The sequence below is a fragment of the Silene latifolia genome, chromosome 10 (genome assembly GCF_048544455.1).
Source record: "Silene latifolia isolate original U9 population chromosome 10, ASM4854445v1, whole genome shotgun sequence".
Classification (NCBI taxonomy): domain Eukaryota; kingdom Viridiplantae; phylum Streptophyta; class Magnoliopsida; order Caryophyllales; family Caryophyllaceae; genus Silene; species Silene latifolia.
The window spans coordinates 144,572,067-144,589,746 of record NC_133535.1 but is presented as its reverse complement, the minus strand read 5'-3'; the positions used below and the strand labels follow the sequence as shown (position 1 = coordinate 144,589,746).

At 35.0% G+C, this 17,680-nt stretch overlaps 1 long non-coding RNA gene across 1 annotated transcript; it reads left to right on the top strand.

Moving 5' to 3' along the window:
* Window positions 1-10,107: 10,107 nt before the first annotated feature.
* On the top strand, window positions 10,108-10,791 carry LOC141609278 (uncharacterized). Its single transcript, XR_012527337.1, has 2 exons — window positions 10,108-10,335; window positions 10,557-10,791. It is a non-coding gene; the product is annotated as an uncharacterized LOC141609278 (long non-coding RNA).
* Window positions 10,792-17,680: the final 6,889 nt, after the last annotated feature.

The window sequence follows — 17,680 nt, the reverse complement described above, 5'->3', positions numbered from 1 at the left end:
GTTTCATCTTTAGAAGAAAGAAAGATTGGCCAGACGTACCTTGAGTAATCATCGACTAGAACAAATACATACTTTGATCCACCACGGCTTCTAACTCTCATAGGTCCACATAAATCCATGTGTACCATCTCAAGTGGTCGTTTAGTGCTAACTACTCTCTTAGGTTTAAAAGAGGATCTAACATGTTTGCAGCGGGCACATGAGTCACACATTGTCTCTTGCTCGAAATTAATTGAGGGCAAGCCTTCAACTAAATCCATAGACTTAAGTTTCTTTAAAATAGTTGGACTAACGTGTGCAAACCTCTTGTGCCACAAGCAAGACTCATCGAAAGTTACTTTCATACACGCAAAGGAATTTGTATTGACAACATTTAAGTCAATCATATACACATTCCTCATACGGTGACCCTCAAGTAAAACATTACTAGTACCTTCAATTATGATACGACAAACATCGGCATGAAAAACAACTCTATTTCCTTTGTCACATAATTGAGAAATACTAAGTAAATTATGTTTAAGACCACTTACCAGATATACTTTATCAATTGAATGAGAGGTGAAATTCGATTTTTCCTACTCCAATATTCGTACCCTTCTTGTTATCTCCAAAGGTAACCTTGCCACCAAAGAAGGGCTCTAGTGAAAGAAAAAGATTTTTGTCTCCAGTCATGTGTCTCGAGCATCCCTTTGTCGAGATACCATAGATTATTTTCTTTCACTTCTACACCGCAATCTGAATCAAATACAACTTTTAGGTACCCAAGCTAAGTTGGGTCCTTTATGGTTAGTAATTCTATATATTTGATCCTTTCTAACCCATACTTGTCTTATTATTCTTTTGGCTTTGACATTGGGTTGTCTAACAATCGGAATATAAGGTACTTTAGGTTTTGCTCTAACAAAAGTAGCTCTAGGTCTAGTACCTTCATGAGACGCTCTAGGTTTAGGGTTTTGAACTTTGGGCTTGAATGTATGCTTTCGATTCTCATTCATTTTGGTTGATTTTGAAGGAATAGATGAGTAATCAAAAGCCATATCATAAGTCCACCTAAACTCATTATTGCGTTCTTCATTGTCGTTGGGTTCATCTATAGTAGAGACATCATCTTCTACTATGAAATCACAAGTCTTAGCAGTTTCGACATTCTTTTTCTTATCCCAAGCAAGTTTGACACAATTGACTTGTATATGTCCAAAGAGAGCCACAGTAATTGCAAATCAAGTATTCGGAAGATTGACATATTTCCTTTTTGAAATCATTTTCAGAAGGATTGGATTTGCATTTATCATGGTCTCTACGGCTATAGCATTCATGACCAAGTCCCATCTTCATGTTATTGTCAGATTGTTCAGTAAGGAAGTTTAGAACCTTTGTGCTTCCTTCCCACTTATCATGAACTTTTCGAGCATGTAAAAGTAATTCTTTCAAGGACTCAATTTCTTTTTCACATTTTGAATGATCTTCTTTTGAATCCTTGGAAGAGCTACCTTTCTCAAAGTTATCACGAAATTTATCAAAACGTTCATTTAAGACACGTTTCTCAATTTCATGTTGTTCCTTAAGTTTGGACATGCTATTACTAGTTTCTTCTAATTGCTTAGTGAGAAATACAATTTCTCTCTTGTGTTCGGAAACCACACTATCTTTGCCATTAAGCTCATCTTTTAAGATCTCATTGACTTTCTTCAACTCAGAGGTTATAGCATCACTAGCTGTAACTTTAGCTTGAAGATGCTTAATGTTGAGTTTAAGCTCTGAAGTTATGGCATCACTAGCCGTAACTTTAGCTTGAAGATTCTTAATGTTAAGTTTGAGCTCTGAAGTTATAGCATCACTAGCCTTAACTTTTGATTCAAGAGCTTTCTTCTCAACATTTGTCATGTCTGAAGTTGCAGCTGGAGTAGCCATAACTTTAGATTTGAGCTTTTTGGCGTTGGCTTTCAGAAGTTGGTTTTCCTCAGCAATATCTAAAATCTGTTCCCTAAGGTCTTTTAATTCTAGACTTTGTTCATGACAGTGATCAAGGGTATGTTCACAACACTTAAGTAAATTTTCCTTAGAAAGTTTCCTAACACGCTTTTTAAGGTCAGGATAATTTACCTCATCATCCTCTGAATCTGAATCTGAATTTCCGACAAGACATCTCTCAGCATTTCTTTCATTGTCGCTTTCGGAGAATAGGTCAAGACTGACGTTACTTAGACAGACGTTGGCAGTTTCTTCTTCATCTTCGGATTCGCCATCTTCAAAGTCCAAGTCTCCCCAACAGTATGCCATCATAACTTGCCTGAATTCCTTCTTTGTTTTGTCACGTAGATTTTTGTCCTTAATTTTCTTCCATGTAGGGCAATCTTTGATCATGTGATTATCATCACCACACTTGAAGCATCCACGATTAGAGAAAGACCCTTTTGACTCAAAATTTTTCTTGGGAGTTTGCTTTGATTTGTTATTGGTCTTATTTTGATTTTGAAAGAGGGGGTTTTTCCTAAGACGTTTAACAAACAAGCTAGTTTCTTCTTCAATATCTGAAGAATCATCAACTTTGCTAGACTCAGCTTGTAAGGCCATCTTTTTGCTTGTGCCAACTTCTTCCTCATCCTGATTAAGAGTAATCTCGTGAGCCATTAAGGTTCCGAGTAGCTCCTGATAGGATAATGAAGTTAGGTCCTTACATTCTTCTATGACAGATACTTTATGTCTCCATCTGCGAGACATACTTCTGAGTATTTTTCTAGCAATTTCCTCGGAGTCAAAAGTTCTTCCTAAATTCTTTAGCTCATTGATGATGCTAGAAAAGCGAGAGGACATGCTATCAACTGACTCGTTTTGCTCCATGGCAAACAGCTCGTATTTTCGCATTAGTAATGCCATACGTTGCTTTTTGACAACAGTGGTTCCCTCATAGGCTAATTCTAGACCATCCCATATTTCCTTGGCAGATGAACTGGTTGAGAAACGATCGAATTCAGTGGCAACCATACCGTTTTGCAATAAGCTTATTGCTTTTGAATTCTTCTCAGCCTTTTTATAATCCGCCTCAATATAGTCTTCTTCTTTCTTTTCGACGGTAGTGCCATTACTGGTTGCAAGTAAGATCTTATTCGGACCATTCTTGATAATCAACCAACACTCCCAGTCGTTTCCCTTAATGAAGTGGGTCATCATATTTTTCCATAAACCATAGTTTTTCCCATTGAATATAGGACACTTTAGGTGTTTGGAATCCATTTGATAAAAAATAAATGCAGCGGAAAAGACGATAAATAGACAACAAAAAAACGATCAACTCTAGCTGTTAGGCGATCAAGAGCACGAGTCTCTGATACCAATTGTGGAGTCTATTGATCGAATACGAAAGAGGGGGGGGGTGAATTGAGTATTAAAAACGATGACCGCTTTTTCGAAATATATGATATAAATTAATTACTTGATTTTATTAATTAAAATCAACTAATTAAATTATTAACAATAAATGCAAAATCGAAATAACAATAATAAAGAGAGAGAGAAAGAGAGACACACAGGATTTTGAAGTGGTTCAGTTTCACAAGTCGAAACCTACGTCCACTATTCTCGATTAATAATTTTTAGTACCTTTCTCCGGATTACAAAAATTACCAATCCACTCGTATAATCAACTATATGATTATAACTCAGATTGAGTATCGCTAAATACTCTAGGTTGCTCTTACGTTAATAAGAAAAATACAACGATAAATACTAATCTCACGTTATGCGAGTGAGTATACTATCCTTGTGTATTTAATATCCAATAACGATTTTTCTTCGAGTGATTGACAAATTTGATGCGTGATTTTTGTATAAGCAAATATGAAAATAAGAATTAAAGCTCAAATGATTTTTGCTTAAAAATATTTTTCTCTCTTTGAAATTTGTAGATGTGTGTGTCAACAATTAATGTTGAATGAATGAGAGTATTTATAGTAGAGAGGATTAGGGTTTGGAATGTTCTGGAATTAGGGCATAGGAATGTTCTGGAAACAAATGACTTGAAGAACAAGAAAGAAACAAGAGGAAGGAGTTTGGCCTCCCTAGGGATTCGGCCACCCTAGGGTTTCGGCCTCCTAGGGGTTCGGCCCACCTAGGGTTTCGGCCTCTAGGGTTTGGCCGGCCTCTAGGCCTCCATCGGTCCAATACTTGCTTCTTTAGCCCGCAACAAATCGAGATAGAATTTAGTTAAAGCCCTAGGTTGCATGACGATATAAATATCGTGTTACAAACCAATAGTTTATTTAACTTAAATTCTAATTAATTAATTCCAACCAAATAAATACTCTCTTATTTTTAAAAACCATTAAAAATATATTTTCCAAAAATTAACGCATCATTTTTGTCTAGCAATGAAGTTATGTCTATTAGGTCATAACTTCACTAACCTTTAAATCAAACAAAGTAAAACCATTACCGAATGACGACCTATACTATCTAATCTTGGTAGATCTTCAAGACACGAATCGTCTCTTCACAAGTCTCTCATCTTGAGTCTCGTGGTTGTTGTTTGGTCTTGATCTTGCTTGAATACATCGATCAAGTGTATTTGAAGTTGTACCTCCTTGGTCCAAACTTCAAGCTTGCGTCTTGTAATTGTTCCTTTCTAAATTAAAACTTAAGCACACAATTACACGCATATGTTTATATATTAAGTTCACATACAAATCATTACTGTCATTATCAAAACAATTAATTAGGACTAAAGGTCCAACATTAGTACTTTTTTGGCAGCCTGTTACCTTGTCGGACTCTTCTTCGATCGATCTTCCATGAAGATCTTCGGCCTCAATGGAACTAATCAAAGAAAAAACACATCATCGTTTACATACAGGATACAACATCCAAGATGTTTAGTTTCTACGTAGCATTTTTCATGAGAAGAATCACAACAATACGATGTATTTAAGACGGGTTATGAATTATGATACAACCTAGTTTCCAATAAAAGAATTTAACGCGAAGCAAATCATGAATCAACTACAGAACCTAACAATTCTCCCACTTCATTTCCATTAGTTTGATTTTCTTTACAAGAGAAGCCTTACGTAAATCAAATGCTAAAACAATCACTGGATGACATATTGCGGCAATCATGCTCTAATCCCAAACTTCGCTAGCTTAACAGGTAAAGTCACTGAGTTGTAGAATCATGACCAAAGTTCTAAACTTGTCAGCAGCAAATGGCGCAACCCAATTTGATACCCGAACTCAAGATACAAGCTTGACGCAAAATTCAAATTGACCAAACCACAATAACCCGACCCGAATGTTTCTTGCTACACACAGTTTATTATCCATAAAGAACTTAATAATAATAGACTAATAATTGACCCGAAAAAAATCTAAACCCGAAATAACCCGACACGATCCAAACTCGACCCGATTGACAGGTTTAGATACACCACCAAAATTACAAAGAGAGCATAGGATAAACACAAATGGGTCTTAAAATTATAATTTGGATCCTCTTCATTACCTCTCAACAGTCTAGATATTATCCTAAAACGATCTAACAGTTCTAGCATTAAGTAATGAATAATCATGTATAGGAGAAATAATGTATAGAAATGAATTTATTAATGCTAATGAATCATCCGTTACTTTTAAGGTAATGGAGAGGATCTTATCTCAATTACTTAGGGGGCGTTTGGTTGGAGGTCTATAAGAAAGGGACAGGGAAACAAAGTTATTGATTTCCTTTGTTGGTGTTTGTTTGACACAAACAAAGAGAATGAAACTCCTTTCCTTACCCCTCAATCCATCTATTTCCTTACCCTTCACCCTCCTAAGGTATCAGATTTCATTACCCTTGTTACCCTTCAACCACCTTATTTACCTACCACCACACTTGCGACTCCCACCACACCAGTTACCATCAAGATGCCACCATCACCACAGTCACTCCATATAAACCACCACCGCCACAACCACCATGACGCCACAACCACCGCCGCCACCACCGCCACCACCACGACGCCATCGCCACCACCACCACAACCACCACCACAGCCACCCCACATAAACCACCACCATAACACCACCGCCACAACCACCATGACATCAGCACCTCCACAACCAACTATTGCCACCACGACGTCATTGCCACCACCACCACCGCAACTACCCCACATAAACCACCACCACAACCCCACCGCCACAACCACCATGACGGCATCACCACCATCACCACCACCACAGCCAACCTATTGCCACCACCACCACCACCATCACCACCTCCACAACCACCTCACCTAAACCAATACCAGTACACCAAAACAAACCACAACCCACCACACTTCATTTTCTTGATGTAACCAAACAACTAGTTAAGTTTTAGGTAATCCCTTACCTTTCCCCCTCTTACCCTTTCTTATTTCCTTTCCCTTTCCCTTTCTCTAACCAAACGCCTCCTGTACTCCGTAAACCTCTATCCTTGACTTTTTAATGATTAGCATATAAAAACAATGGGACAAAAATGTTTACAAGACTTCAAAAGTAAATAAAAGTTACAACCGAATTACATACACCTCATAATTCACAAATATCCGTTTATAGTTATAAACGGGCTAAATATTCACCCACCTTAAACATAAGAATAGCAACGAGTTGTATAGTGGGACCCAAAAATGTTACCACTTTAAGTATATTTGACCCATCTTTCACTTTAGACGGATAGAATATATCCCTCTATAGTGAGACTGATTTTATCTTTATTAAATCAAGAACATTTAAAGCAATTTCATTCGCTCAAATCAATATACAACATTTGATTTTTTTCAAAAAATCAATAAATGTGGGGCCCGCAAACATATACAACTTTTGATTTTTTTCAAAAATTCAACAAATGTGGGGCCCGGAAACATATACAACTTTTGATTTTTTTCAAAAATTCAAAAAATGTGGGGCCCGCATTGTTTTCCACTACCATCTTTATTTCTCATTTTCCAGATTTTCCAAACTCATCAAAATTAATTTGGCTAAAAGTTAATTTTAATGAGTAACATCACATATAATCAATCATGTCCAATTTCAATCAGAAATTAGTTCTTAACCACCAAAGAATTATGATCAAATTAATGTTTTTTTCGTATTTTCTGGAGTTTTTGTTCGATTTAAGGATTTTGGTGAATTACTTATTTAATACTTATTCCAACTGTATAAAAAGTAAACATTAATATTGTTTATAATGATTTTGAAATATTTGTATTGTCGTTAAATTATGTGTAAATTCTATTATTTTTCATTCATGTATGATATTGATTAGTATTTTAAATTTAATTTTGTGGAATTCTTATTTCAATATTTTGTAATTTAGTTAAACTTTTGCAATAACAAGTTTAATAATCAAATTCGTGCAATTTTGCACGGGGTAAAACTAGTTGCTCATAATTATACATCTCCAAATGAATTAAGCCTAGGGAATTACAACCCAACACCTAGAATGGTAATTGGCACGAAATATGTACTAAAAACCGGAAAGCGGCATATTTATTGTGGTAAAAATACCCTAATTGACTCGACACATTTTAACATTGTCGTGAATCCCAATCCTAATTGATGATAATAACGTACAAAGAAGTGAATTATAAAAATTGATGTCTACTGGTGTGTAATTAGTACAATAAATAATACTCCCTCCTATTCTACGGTGTTGTTTGGCCAAGTTTTAAAAGTGTTTTTCTAACTTAAAAAGCAATCGCTAGGCCAAACACTATAAATTAGGCATATATAAAACTACTTTTAAAAAGTTAAAAACTGATTATGGACCCCAAAAAGTAGAAATAGATATTTTCTACTTCTCATTCTACTTTTCAGAAAAGCTCCAAAAACCCAATTATTTGTTATTGTTTTTTGGGCATGTATAATTACAATTATTTTTGTCTAGATTTTCTTAATATTAATAAGTACCAAGTAATATTTAGCAATTGTTCGTAATTCCATCACTACTTCTTTTATGAATCTGAGACGATTTTAAACTTAGTAATATAGACATTACTATTTTTATTTGTCAGTAAATTTCGATTTCGGTGTGTGAAACTATAATTTTGAAGGGTAATTATATGGTTTTAGTATAATTGTCGAGTGATTACATTTTTTTAAAACATTAGTTTTTATTCAAATGGTGATTCTACAATTAATAAAAAAAAATTGGATGAAAGTAGTTAGGCCAAAATTATACACGTGTGTCCATGCTCGTTTTCTTTTGTTCATATCTTTAGTTACATATTAATAAAAATTATAAAAATTTGATATTCACAATGTAGTCGGGAAGACAATTCAAACATGTTCTCACATGACTACTTTTTATGTAATATATCGGAAGATATATCGATGATTCTCCCCACATATGAATAGTGTCCAAAAAGCAAATGTATATAAATGAATGGAATGGAAGAAGTAAATTTTATTAGAAACCGTTTTTACAAAAGTTTCGCAAAACAACCAAATTTTTTCCTAAAAGTAACTTATGAATAAACTCCTTAAGAAAAGCAAAAGCTCTTTTCTATAAGCAAAGGCCAAACAACACCTACATAACCTCCCCCCTTTTTTTGGCACAAATATTAAGGAACACACTATCCTACCATACAATTAAATTTAGACTACACGAATACACTATTCCCACTATACAATTAAATTTGGATCACACAAACACTTCCCAAAAATAAAAATAAGGAAGGTATTGTGAATAGTCGGAAAAAGAAATAAAGAGGGTTATTCAGAATAGGTGGGAGTAATACATTTTTGATAATAATATAATAGTGTAGTTGTACCGTTAAGTATAAAAGTTACTCATTCTGTTTCGGTTGTTTGTTTGTTTGCCTTTGTTTTTTGCACAAAGATCAAGGAAATAATGGAGGTAAATTATTAGATGACAAGTATATTAAATCGAGTGTGCAGGATCCAATTGCTCATCAAAAGCATTCCTAAAATAGAAAGGCAAACAATTGACTAAGACACACCAAAATGGAATAGGCAAAGAAATGACCGGGACGGAGGAGTAATATAAGTAGTTTACAAAAGTTGGACTCTCTAATATCACTCAAAAAGTTCCTATTTGATTTAGTTTAACATAATTACTTGTTGTCGTTGTTGAACGGTTTTAAACGGTTAAATTATATCGTTTTTTAAAAGTTAAAAATAAAATGCTAAGGGTTCGCTTGAACCGGAGATAATTATTACGAGAGTAATGGAGGTTAAAATAGGAAGAAATTAGAGGAAATTGATGGTTAGTGGTGTTTGTGGAGGGTGGAAAGAAGAGGTAATAGAGGCATTATTCCCTCCATTAAGGGATTAATTGTTACTAGGGATGACAATGGGTAGGGTCTGGGTCGGGTCCACCCGGACCCGAGATTTTTCCTTTGGACCCGTACCCGACCCAGACCCGCAAGTGTCTAAAATTTGAGGACCCATACCCGGATCCTATGGGTAAGGGTCCCATAGGGTCGGGTCTGGTCTACCCGCGGGTCCGAATTTCAGCCACTTTAAGAGCAGGATTAACAACTATGGGGTCTATAATATTAAAAAAAAATTCATACTAATTTAGCATTATGAGTTTATTAATCTCTATTGTACACTACCAAAGTCAATATACATACCAAAGAGATTAAGAAAGACAAAGAAGATCAAAATTAATTTTACCTCCAAATACATGTGAAAGAATCAAACTCGGAACCCTAAAATCAATACCGTACATGATAGCCGTCTCTATCTGACCGTCGCTGACTGCCGTTAATGGTGGTTGTCGGTCGCCGCCTATTAGAGAGGTGATTGTCAGTCGCGTATCAGTGTTGTGGTGGTGGTTTCCTTGTGTCAGTGGTGGAGTGGTGGTATTGTGAGAAGAGTTTGGGTCAAACTCTTTTACGAAAACTTCCCTCAAATACTCATATTTCCCTCAAATAATGCATTACCTTTATATGGAGGTAATAATTCATCTCTCACCTCCTATTTGCACCATCCATAACCACCATTAGCCAACAATCTCCTCCCATTTTTATTTATTGTAGTCATAATTACTTTCATAATAATTACTCTCATCTCAAGCGAGCCTTAATATAATAATTTTGATTAGTTTATGAATACATGCAAAAGCAAAATAATTAAATAATTAAATTGTTGATGAGAACAACACGCTATACCCTCTATAAATAGCGAGAAAAGAAGCATTGCAATACATAAAATCAAGCAAAGCAAAAAAAAAAAGTGTTGATCATACAAGTCTATTTACATTTTCAGTGAAATATGGCTGCTATTCCGACAGTCGACTCTTTGAACCCAACTTTGGTTATAGCACTAGTGGTAATCCCACCTTGTCAGGTATAATACTTCGTAATACTTCCTCTGTCCTATTCAATAGTTATCTATTATCTTTTTATGTGGGGGGAATTCAAACATAGATAACTATTGACTAGAACAGAGGAGTATTTATCATCGAATGATTTATACAAGATTATTTGAGTTTTAATTTACCACAATTAATGATAGATTATTGTAGTTGCGATTTAATTCTAATCCAAATGTTGGTGGTTCGTGTGCAGGAGGCTGCTGATCACGCTTCCGCCCCGGTGTAGCACGTCTTCACATTCCTCTTTCGCCTTTAGATAATTTCCACCGTTGTTGATCGTGCTCATTTGTTGTCTCTACTGTATCGTGTAATTCGTGTTTTAAGTTTCAATGTGTTCCATTTTATGTTTTTAAGTCCGACTATGTTGTCTACGGACCTTATCACCAACTACTTCAATAAAATCTAAAGGCACTTCTCAAGTTATTATACTCGTATATGTATGTATGTGTGCGTCTTCTCTTATCTTTTTACCCTTTTTTGTTTGTTTGTTTGGCTAATCTTTAACCTTCGTTAAATCTTTTTACTCCCTCACTTCCTATTTCCATCCTCTACAACCACCACTACCCACCAATCTCCTCCCATTTTTACTTATTTTAACTTTCAGTATTTCCATAATAATTACCCTCATGCTAACGAGCCCTAAAAGTTTAAAATTTATTCTTACTGATATATATAGTGATACGTAATTTTATTAATTATGTTTACATATTATTCTCTATGTTTATGTTTATCAACAGGAGACGTAGCCAGGAAATAATAACAATAGGGGACAGTTTTACATATTTATACTCGAGAAAAAGAAGATATATAAACGTGTTTTTCGGAGCACATCATTAGGACCCATTTTCATATCTTCGATAACTATTCTCATTCTTCACATTACACTCTTTTTTTCTATAAAAGTTCATATGATGAAAAAAATTAAGAGAAATCAATAACAAGTAGCTACGTCATTGTTCAAATTAAGAAAATTGCAAAAGAAAAGGTAAGAAATTATCAAATTAAGAAAATTGCAAAAGAAAAGGTAAAAAAAATCATCTATTGGCAGGTTCGAACACAGATAATCTCATAATATTTCACATAACCTTAACCACTCTACCACTCGCATTCTACTACTTAATTACATCACGTTTAGAAATTTATTTGCATGATACCTACCCGGGCCATGACCCAGTCAGGCTTAGCAGTAGCTACGTCATTGTTCATAATTACCAATTACGAATGTAATACTGAAGTGTTACAAAGAAAGAGATTGGTACAAGTTATTTATCATCATAGCTCAAAGACGTCATTAAGATGGTGCAAAACAGAACAATTAGGTACTATTTTAAACTTACGTATTAATTGTACTATTTCTGTCTAAGATTCTTTACACTTACCACATATTGGATTAACCTAGATGAGGCCGCTCCTTGTGATAGCATCAACAGTGCTTAGCCTCTTTTGGAAGGATAATGAACTTATGAAACTATGCTTAGTTTGAACAGCCCTTGCCATAGAATGGTTGCCCAGTACACTTGTTCATACTTGTCCGGCGAAGTATCTCATACATCATTCCAACCTTGAACTTACCTCCTGCCACACAGTTTGAAGAGTTTAGGATTCTAAGTAGCTAAGAGAGGGAGGGGGTGAATTATGTACTATTTTAAAATTTCAACTTAGTCTTTATTGTTTTAAAGTAAGTTGATTAACAATATGAAGAACAAATGGATACATCAAATAAATTGAGTGATTAAGAGTGTATCACGATAGCCTAAGGAGATTGCTGAAGTTTGGGAGCGACAGTTGTTCTGACTGTTACTTGTTTGTCTTGGCAAGTGAGGTAAAGGCTACAGACCAGAAATAACATTATTCAGGACTGTTGCTAGCTAAAACGTAAATGAAGAACATGTAAATAAATTGCAGCGGAATTAAAATCCAAGAGAGATCAACACAACGGTTTTTGAATTGGTTCGGCCAACGCTCTAAGGGCCTACATCCAATCTTCTTTTTATTGATTAGTTAAGTGATCTACTCCGACTACTTAAAACCCTTACAATAAAAAGGACCAACAACCTACTCCGGTTGCGACAAGAGTTCTAAGACTACTCCGTCTAAGAACTTGACACTCTAATTAGAATACTTATAAGACCAAGTTTCCTCAATCTGATTCTTTAAAAGAATTGAGAAGGACAACTTATTAAATCAAACGATTCTAGATGAGAGAGTACAATACATTGAAGCAACCGTGGTAATGACTGTGACTCTTGAAGACTTAGAATATTTTTGCAAAGAAAATGCTTTGAGTTCTTAAAACTGATTTTGCAAAAACACTTTGATTTCTCAGGAAAAAGTCTTGCTTTCAAAGTAAAGGGAGGTGTTCCTTTCACAGACGGAGCAAACAAGAGGAAGTAAGGTAGGGTTTGAAGTCAAGACTTTTGGTCATGTGACAAAAAGTATTGACCTTCTAAACTAGCACCAAAAGGGCTTCCTTCTAAGAAGCCAAAAGGAGAAAAGAAGACTTGTGATTATCCTTAAAATGTCTTTGTATTTTTCAGAAACAAGGTGAAGAAACAATCACAAGAGGACAACTCTTGAGATTAAAAGGAGAAGACCCAACTTTGTTTCATAAAAGCCAAAGGAAAGTTTTAGCATGAATGAGGAAAACTTTTGAAGAGCAAGTTACAATATCTTTTCAAAGACCATCCCTTTATTATTTGCAAAAGATTAATCTGAAAACCTTATTTCAAAACCGAGGCAAGAAACTGACATTTTGAATAAAAGAAAGGATTTCGAAATTAAAAGATATCTTCAAGTGTTACTGACCAAAGTGACAGTCAAGCATACTATTACCAGTGAGTGTAACAGTAGGCTTGATTGTTACTATTACACGTATTCTACTCTTTCACCTTTACACTAATTGACACAAAAGACTCTAAATCTTGGGTAGCAAACGTTCGAAGATTCTTGATTAAAACTTGCAATTGATCGATTAACCCTAAAATGGAAAACTAAGAAAACACATGTTAAATGGGCATGTCATCATCAATTAATAAGTGAACCCAACACAGTTACTTACCCATTTCTTTGCTTCATTTACACTTCCTACTTTCTAAACAATAGCATCCTTCACTACTAGGACGTCACGCCACCTTTCTGAGTGAGCATTAGTAACAGAAAAAGTCCAAATTGAGCTTAACTTGAGGTTATACATCCTATTCCAGTTAACCAAAAAAAAAAAAAGACGTTGTCATTCTCCATTTTCCATAGCCATTTACAAAGAGCAACCTTGTTCCATGAAAGTAATTCCTTTATGTGGAACCCCCCTTGTATCCAAGGAGAACAACAAGATCTCCAGCTTTTCATTTACATTTTTCTTTGGTCGACTGAAACATTCTATAGGAAATCTTTATAGAACTTGTTTAACCTCTTCATAATTACTTTTTGTAGGAAAATAGTTGAGCATCCGTAGTTATCCTATCCACACACTATCAAGATAATTAATTCACCCTTCCTGCATAAGAAAACAACTTGGAACCCCAATGAGGCATCTACTTCTGAATTTTGCAAAATAATGCATCACACATTGATGTGTGCAGCCTACTAGGGTGAAGAGGCGGACCTAAATATTTGAAGGGAACGTGCCTTCTATATATCCAGTATCTTGCATAATTTCCTCCTTTATTATAGGGGCAACCCCTCCAAAATAGATACTCCCTCCTATTCCAGATAACAGTCCCATTGTCCATTTCCGTCTATTCACAATAATGTCCCATTGTCTATTTTTGGTAAGTGTTGGGGTCCAAATTCAATTCCATTTCCGTCTATTCACAATTTCACATAACTGTATGTCCCATTGTCCGTTTTGTGTGGTCTAAACTCACTTTCTTAATTCTTGTGCCATCTTCACAATGGGACAGTTATCTAGAATAGGAGGGAATATTTGTTTTTGCTGAGTGGGCCACAACTATAACAGGGGGCGTATCACCTCTAACAAATACCATAAGATCATCAGCGAAGATTAAGTGAGTGAGGTTAAGTTTGTGACACTTTGAATGAAAGGATACTAAGGGCAAAAGACATATCTACCTCGTATACCTTGAGAGAACTTCCATAGCCAAAACAAACAGGTAAGGGAATAAGGGTCCCTTTGCCTTATCCCACTAGCTCCTTTGAAAAAACCAGAAGTGGTACTCTTAATTTTGATAGTAAACCAAGCACTCGTGATACAGCCTAAAACCCATTTGATGTATAATTCAGGGAAATTGAGGCTGTGCAACAAGGCACCTATAGAATCCCACTATAATGAGTTAAAAGCTTTTCGTATATCAACCTTAATCAAACATCTAGGAGAACAATTTTGTCTAGCATAACCCTTGATTAAAGATTGAATAAGCATGACATTCTCAAAGATATCCCTTCTTGTGTAGTGTTAATAGATTGCATGGTTAAGTAATTTTACCGACCGAGGTTATCTGCGGTTGGATGTTTCGAGTCATTAAATGCTCGGTTTTGATAGGAATCGACCAACCAAGGGCGATAGTTTGTTAGACCCAACCTAAGAGACCTCTTAGACTGAGAGGTCAAGACTCTACCAAGACAAACACTCCTATTCTCAGCTTCATTTGATTCTGTATTTCGTTGGATGATTACCTCGTATATTATACTTTGAACATGTTTGTGTGATTGCTTGAACGAGAGTTTGGCTTTCCTTGTTTGGTTTGACTCGCCTACGGCGAGAGTTGAGACTAGTTAGACCGCACTAGATAGGTGCGTTAGGACTAGGTAGAACGAGAGTTCAACTAGACTTGACCTAAAGACCGTCTCATATCGAGAGATAGAGACATACCTAGACCTCACCCACCGTCCTACATACCCTCTATCCCCACTTAGACTCGACCCCTTCTACTTGGGTGACCCCAAGACCCTAGCCTCTCCTCTCATTGTGGTTATCTTGCTTGTTTACTTTTTTTTTTGAAACAATCTTGCTTGCTTGTTTATCTTATGCTCTTAGTTGAGACTTTTAGCGTAGAATACACAAAACTCTTATTGATCAACTAGACTAAAACGAAGACCTGGACTTATAATCCATTTCTAACACATCATCTTTGTGGACGACCTTGACTTACACTACTACATAAGTTGGGTTTTTATAAATATTGTTTGATTGAGGGGAGCGCGACATCCGCCTCATCAACTATATTACATGCGACGAGTTTATAAAGTAATAATTTTTTTTTCAAATTGATCGTCTTTACGAGATTTTTAGTTTGGAAAAAAAAAATTGTTGGTTTTTGACTTTGTGACCAAGGATTACAGACAGTGAAAGATTTTTAGCTAAAAAAAGGGTATTACGATACATGGAAAACCAAAAAACTCAAGTAAGTAGATTATATATCCAATATACTACCACCAATTGTATAGTTTCTGAGCATTATAATAAAAATTTTGAATTTTATTATAAAGTTTATGAGTTCATTCACTTAGTCATTAAGCTGAAAAAAATTACAATAAAAGTAAAAGCATTATATATAATTATATATGCTCAGTTAAATAAGAATTTTAAGGAAAAAAAAAATTAAAATCTAACTTATATAAATTTTAATAAGCTCAGAAAAAATATATATATACCCAAAAATAAATAAGGTCTGACATAGTACATTTGATATATGTTTCTTTTTCCCAAAAAAAATTTGGAACAAAGCTCTTTTAGGAAAGTATGTGTGGTGGCTTGCTAACAAGAAAGATCATTTATGGGTTCGATGGGTAAATCATGTTTATATGAAAGGTACATCATGGACTGATTATGTGACCCCTACTGACTGTAGTTGGTCATGGAAGAAAATAGCTACCATATTGCAAACTTTTAAGCAAGCCTACAATGGGACTCGTTGGTTGAATGCTGATATTGACTACTCTGTTGATGCTGGTTATGACTGGCTACGTGTAAAACAGGCCAAGGTCAATTGGAGATACTTGTGTTGGAACTCTCTCAACATTCCTAAATGCTCTTTTATTTTTTGGGAGTATATCCTTCAGAGACTTCCTACAAGAGATAGGTTTTTTTTTTTTTTTAGGGAATCCTACAAGAGATAGGTTAGTTAGGCTGAATATTTTGGTTGATCTTAACTGTCCCATCTGTCAATGTTGCCCTGAGAGTCATGAGCATCTCGTGTTTGACTGTGAATATGCTAAAATCTGCCTGAGACTTTTACAAAGTCAGCTGCATATATCGTTCAACATTCAGGATTTGGTGCACTGGTTTTCTAATGGTAGGGGAGTCACAAAGTTGCAGAAGAGATATGTAGGTGCTTGTCATGTGGCTTTGGTTTATTGGATTTGGCGGGTTCGCAATGAGGCAAGGATGGACTGTTATGTTAAGAAGCCAGATTTTATCATCAGGATTCAGGAACATCCTAGTTGCAGTGAAGAATCGATTTCTGAAATTGAATGCTAGCAAGTTGTCGAGTAGAGATATTACTTGGTTTCAGTCTATTTGAAGCTAGGTTTTTTTGTCTATTCTTTGTATAGTCTTATATACGAACTGATGTAACTACTTTTTGTTTGATGATCAATATACTTAACTTTCCCCAAAAAAAAAAAAATATAAAGCAAAGCTCCGGAGAAAGATAGAAGATCAGGAAAAAAAATGTAGATCTTTATCTGTCACTGATCATTGATTGATATTGTATATACAAGTATTATACAGATATGAAGGAGACCCTTTATACTTTAGCTTTGGCAACAAATATTCTTTTTGTATTTTTAATATTTTCATTGTTAGTTAGTCTCGCTTAAGACGGCAATATCTGTTTTAATGATAAAACGTTTTCAAATATTACCACCTTGATGACAATAAGACAATTTTTTTGTTATTATCAATTTAGTTTTGTTTTACCATTAAAATGGATATTGTTGTCTTAAACAAGAATTTGCATTTTATTATATTATCGCTCTAGTTCTCACACATTGAGCTAGATATTAACTTAACATCTTCTTTATCGAATTATTATTCTCAACGACATGTGAAATTGAAATTAAGATCAGTCTCATCTCAAAAGTAAGATGAAAATAAACTTATGAAATTACTAATCAAAAACATTCTTAAAATACAAAGGTAAACCAGTAAGTAAGACTCGCTAAAATACAATAAGTAAAGAAATAACTGTGACACGGAGTATAACAAATTATGTAGAAAGATACTCCGGTTAATCTTTAGATAAAACGGTTTGATAAATAAAGTTGCGTAATGTCCATCAACTCACAAGATTGATTCATACCTCACTAGTAAAAAATTTATACAAAATGGTCTAACTTCACTTGTGCAAATGGGATTCC